Source organism: Humulus lupulus, chromosome 5 (genome assembly GCF_963169125.1).
Source record: "Humulus lupulus chromosome 5, drHumLupu1.1, whole genome shotgun sequence".
Lineage (NCBI taxonomy): Eukaryota > Viridiplantae > Streptophyta > Magnoliopsida > Rosales > Cannabaceae > Humulus > Humulus lupulus.
This window is the reverse complement of record NC_084797.1, coordinates 50,673,470-50,679,915: the sequence shown is the minus strand read 5'-3', so window position 1 is coordinate 50,679,915 and position 6,446 is coordinate 50,673,470.

Genomic DNA, 6,446 nt, shown 5'->3' with positions numbered 1-6,446 from the left:
GCATAATTAATAGTATTGTATGATAATATTTCTGGATTGTTTTATTGGTCATATAAATTGTTTATATGTTCAATAAAACTTTTTTATTGTTGTTGTTTCGTGTTCTATTGTGAATAAACAACAATGGGCCCACCTAGCCAATATCACTGCGTCCTTTGAATTGTTTCCCAACAATTGGTATCAGAGCAAGTCATTAATCGATACATATTATTAATTTTTGTGTGAGGTTATATGCATTTTTATATTATATGTGATATATGTTTGAATGGATGGGTGTTTACTTTCATCATGATAGATTCTTAAGGGTAATTTATTATGGTGCTCTTGAGTTTTGGAATTGTTCTTAAATTTCTAGATGAAATATATAAGCCAATTTGGGGAATATGATTTTTGTAATTTTTTCTTTAAAAATTTTGGTTTAAAAATTTTGTGATGGCCCGAGCCCGAGCCCTGAGCTTGCTACCTGCGCACGCACAGGGCCTCTGTGTTTGCTTGCGCCTCTGCGCGCCACCTCTGCATACCAGCCACCCGCCTTTGTGTGCCGCCTCTGCGCAACTCATCAGCGGCTAGCCACTTCTCAATCGCCAGACCACCAGCTGCCACCACCCCATTGTACAACACCTAGTGTGTTATTACCATAAATATATTTTTCATTATTCATTTAATAAAAAGTTAGAAATTGAATTAAAATTTTTTTAATTGTGTAATTTATATAATTGACATGATGGTGATTATTTACCTCAATTAGAAATGTATAATTATTATCTTCCATAATTAGCATTGTTTCAATTAAAATATCCAAAATTTAAAATTATCTTGAATGTTAATTCATTAAAATTAAATTGTTCAATTTTATTTTTGAATTAAATTACCCAACTTCAAATGGGGCCTTAGAAACTTTTGGATGTTAAAACCTAAAGTTTAATTATTTTAAATGTTTGTTTAAAATAATTAAAAAGTTGTACAATTAAAAATGGATATAGAAAAAGGGTGGCATTGGCTCAAAAGACTATATCTCAAGGTTGAAGATCAAAGTGTTCTTTATGAACCCTTAGTTAGTCTAGGTTACATTTTTTATGTATATTTTGCAAGTGTTAGTAGTTTTTTCTAGAAATAACAAAAAGTTACCATACCCACTTTTATTTTATTTATTTATTATAAATGTTTGAATGCGATTAAAATGTTTAATATTTTGTCATGCATTATAACATGCCATTCATATACCCAGACAATATGCAACTAGCATGCATTACATTCGTTAAGAAACATGCTACTATGAACGTCCTATAAATTTTTGTTATATGTTTATATATGATAATTCATATAATGATAAATTTATTCTTAATTAGTTAAGATGGTAAATCAAAATTAAAGTTGTTTTCTTTTTTGTTTTCATGAAATTTTTTTATTAAATAAAAATTATATTCTCTTAGTTAAAGTAAAATTAGAATTAGAATTTAGGGCACAATTTTAATTTTTTTCGTAATTGGATAAGTAATTAATAGAATATCATTTGGTAAAATAAATTAAATTTATTTTTAAAACTAAATTAAAAAAATATTGATTTTGCAAAAAACACACTTTTCCAAAATAGAAAGTTGGAGAGGGAGTTATGACAATAAGTCTCATGTTCTCCATTATTGGTTGAACACCAAGAGGCATAGGAAGGGCGTCGTGTCGCCTCCATTTATGGCCTTCCTAAGGAAAGGCTTCCGAACATGTTTATTTTATCTCAAGGTTGACTTCTCTTATGAGAATATAATTAGTGATGTATTTCAAGTTTGACTGACCCTAAGGCACAATCTTGAGTTATGTCATTGATTGAAAATAATGGGTTATATTGCAAAGGTGTATCTATGCTTTCGAGCACGACTAGTGCATCTTGACCAAACTAGCAGTAATTCATAAGTCGATAGAGAAAAATGTGCTGTTAAGTTTTCACATATAAAAAAGATTTGTCTCAAAATTTATTTGGAGTTAGTCTGACCTACCCTGAGGTGATCCATTAACTTTTAAAATTAGTTTATCGTGGATTAGTATATTTTTTATGTGTTTTTATATGTTGCCTTCATACATCATATTTACTTTTTTTTTTAAATAAAATCTACTATTTATTATATTTTAATTCATTATATTTATTATATTTTATTTATTTATTTCCACAACAATAGTTAATCCTATTAATCCTGATCATGTACTTGTAAACATGGGAAATCAAACCTACCTCATTAACAAACTCTTGGAAAAAATTCTATTTAATCTTAACCACATGAGAAGTTGGTACGATGGGATTCATATTTCCTTTAGAACATAAAACTTGTTTGAAGCGATCTATGATGTACCACCAGAGGAACTAAGATTTTCATCTAGCTTTGATGAACATGAAAAATATGGTGAATGGATAAGATCGAATCACCTGGCACGTCAATGCATGTTATCGACCATGCATGACGACATTAAAGAAAGATATATAGTTATTGAAATTGCATACGAGATGTGGGCCATGATAAAGGATGATGTTATAGCACAAGCTCAATTTTTGAATTACGGGGTAAATTTGATTTACTAAAAAACTCTTCGTTAATATTTTTGAATGATAGATTCAAAATTATGCCACTAATAATAATTTTCATATGTTTTTGTTTTCGGGGATGCAAAAATCTTTTGAGAAAAAGAGTAGTTGCATTGAAACCAAATAAAAGAAAAAATGATGAAGACAATTGAATAAAGAAAAGATTAGTTAGAAATTTATTTTGTTTAGTTTAAAACAATTTAAATTTTTTCATTTTCAAATAGTTGATTTTCATTATGAAAGAAATTAATAAGTTCTTTTTCTACAATCTATGTTTTTAGATTCCTTATTTGATGAATGAACAAGTTTAGTATTTCTTTTGAATAATAAATTCAGTTGTTATTTTTTTTTTTTTTAAATATACTTGTTCCACCTATTTCATCAATGTGTATAAATGATAATTATGAATTATGAATTATTGTGCAAATCATAGATTTAATAAGAGATTTTTATTCCAACCACAATTATTAATTATTAATGACACCGTTCTCCATAAAGATAATGGCGCCCGATTTTCAACGCAAAGACCACCACTGCCAACTCCATATCGTCTGTTGGATAGCGTTGCTGATATTCCTTTAACTATTTTGAGGCGTAGGCTATTACCTTGTCATTCTGCATCAGCACACAACCCAAACCTTGCTTCGACGCATCACAGTAGACTACAAACTTGTTGTTGGGTGACGGTACACAAAGTACTAGTGCTGAGCATAACTTATCCTTATGCAACTGGAAGCTCTCTTCACACTTATCAGTCCATTTGAACCTTTGTTGTTTCCGGGTCAGATTGGTAAGTGGAGTGGCTATCTTAGAAAAACCCTCTACAAACCTTTGATAATATCCTGCTAGTCCCAGAAAAGTTCTTACCTCTAAAGCATTCTTAGGTCTTGGCCAATTTTTCACAGCCTCTATCTTTGATGGGTCTACAACAACTCCTTCCTTGGATACTATGTGCCCGAGGAATGCTACTTGCGACAGCCAAAATTAACACTTCTTGAACTTGGCGTAAAGTTGATGCTCCTTCAGTTGTAACAAGGTCATCCTTAAATTTTCCTCGTGCTCGACCTTGTCCTTTGAATACACGAAGATATCGTCGATGAACACTATGAAGAATTTGTCCAAATAATCCTTGAAGACCTTATTCATTAAATCCTGAAAGGCGGCTGGAGCGTTGGTAAAACTGAAAGACATAACTCGAAACTCGTAATGTCCATAACGAGTTCTAAAAGTTGTCTTGGGAATATCCTCTTACCGTACCTTGAGTTGATGATACCTAGACCATAGATTAATCTTTGAAAACACGGTCGCTCCTCGGAGTTGATCAAACAAGTAGTCAATCCAGGGTAGCGGGTATTTATTCTTAATTGTCACCTTATTCTGCTCGCGGTAATCTATACACATTCACATGCTTTCGTCCTTCTTCTTCACAAATATTATCGGTGCTCCCCATGGCGAATGGCTTGGTCTAATGAAACCCAAGTCTGAGAGTTCTTGTAGCTGCGTATTTAACTCCTTGAGTTAGGTCAGTGCCATCCGGTATGGTGCCTTTGAAATAGGCTTGGTGATTGGTACTAGTTTGATTGTGAAGTCTATCTCCCGTGTCGACGGCAATCCTAGTAGTCGTCAGGAAATACCACTAGGAATTCCTTTATAATGCGAACGTCTCCAACCATTAGTGGTGTTTCCATTACCACATCCGTGACGTTGGCTAAGAATGCTTGACATCCTTTTTCTATAATCCTTTGAGCTTTGAGAGATGAAATAAGCGGCGTATGTAGTCTTAAATTTTTTCCCATATAGCATAGTTTTTGACCACCAGGAGTCTCGAACATCACTTGCTTACGTCGGCATTCGATGGTTGCGCCATGCCTTGCTAGCCAATCCATGCCTAGTATTACGTCGAAGTATTTGATCTCTAACTCTATCAGGTCTCCTTCTAGTTATACGTCCTCAATTTTGATCGATACGCCCTGTACTATCTGTGATGATTGGACTACTTCACCCGAAAGCAACTATGTCACAAACCTAGTTCTACAAGGTTTGTCTAATCTCTCTATCATTTCTAACGAGATATACGAGTATGTTGTTCCCGAATCAAACAATACTAGAACATATACTATCGAGGATAGGAATCTGACCTGTAACTGCTTGTTACTAGCATGGGCTCCTCCCTGGGTCAAGGCAAAGACTTTGGTCTGGAACCATTGTTTTATCCCTCTTCTCCTTCTGCATGAGCTGTGGACAATCCTTCTTTTGATGACTTTCCTGGCCACACATGTAGCATTCCTTGGTATTTGCACGACACTGCTCAAGATGTTTCTTTTGGCATTTGGAGCACTGCGGGTATTCTACATAACCCAGCCTATCACTTGCTCGCATTCTTTTGTCACCATTGGCTTGCTTACTATCGAGAAGCTTTCTCTTCTGCCTATTATTGTTGATAAGTTGAGGATCCGGTTGCAGCTGAGGCTGTGGCTGAGTCTGTTGATGTTGATGTTGAAGTAGCTCTTCCACTTGTTGTCGTAACCAGACAATTTCTGCGGTGATGTCCATCGGCGGCGGCGGTGTTGGCGCACTTTGATTAGCAGCAGTAGCGGTAGCACGCGCTTCTCTTCTACGAACTAGAGGGGCTTTATTAGTTTCATGGGCGGCGCTAAAGTCATCGACATTCATGCGTGTAGAACTTCTAAGCGACATCTTCAACTAAATTCTAATAGTCGAGAAAACATATTAGAACTGACCCTAATAGGCTCTAAGGCAAAACTTATTCTAAGAAAACATAACTCGGACCTATTAATTATGACTTCTTATGAAAAGAATTATATAAGCCTTCTTTGTAATTAGAGTGTATTTCTAAACCTTAAAAAAATAAGCCAACTTTAATATTTTCTAAGTGTGTTTCTAATCATCATACATGACTTAATCCCAAGGCTCGAAACTCGTCGTTGTTCAAAAGTTAACCATATTGAGGGAGGGCTGGGATCAGTAAAATCACTACTATGGCCCCCTTTCTCTCAATACAGAACCCGATCCATTGATTTCTATCCACCCTCACCGAACTTGGTCATTATTTATTAAATTTATAATTTATTATGATTGTTAAAAAAATCAAACTCATACATGTCATTCAAAAATAACAATGATATTTATTTGGAAAAAGGTTTTCACTAAGTACAATCATAAATGCAGAATAAAAAAATAAACAAATAAATAACAATAAAATAACATAACTAAAAAAAATCAGGCTATTAAAATAAACGTAAACATAAACATAAACACTTACATTGGCAGTTAGATTCGGAGCATGAGCGTGTGTATCAAGGAGAATTTCATGGATATGAACTGTTTCTCTGATACCAAATGTAATGACCCAACTATTTCTAAGACCTTGGACCATTAAAATTACTAGACATAACTACTATTTTGGTAAAGATACATAAGAAATAATATATTTTTGTTAAAACTCAAAATATTGTATCAAATACATAATAATAGAAAATATGGCATGGGTACCCATTGTTTAAAAGAAAAACATAAACTCAAATTCAATTGTTTAAAAAAAACTAAATGCGAAAAAACATGATCTAAAAGACTAAAAATAGATAACTTCATCCTCGATCGACACGCAGTCCACACATTCCATCCATCCTCAACACACAAGTCAAGCTACCAAGAATCCTTCCGCCTTCCAGATTCATTTTCCTGCATCACACTAAAAATAAAGGAATGAGTCTAATGCCCAGCAATGAAAACTTACTAAAAACATACATCGTATATCATAAGCATAAAACTACATCATATATCATATATCATAAGCATACACTATAAAACATATGGCTATAAAAACATATACCATATAGGACTACAATATTAA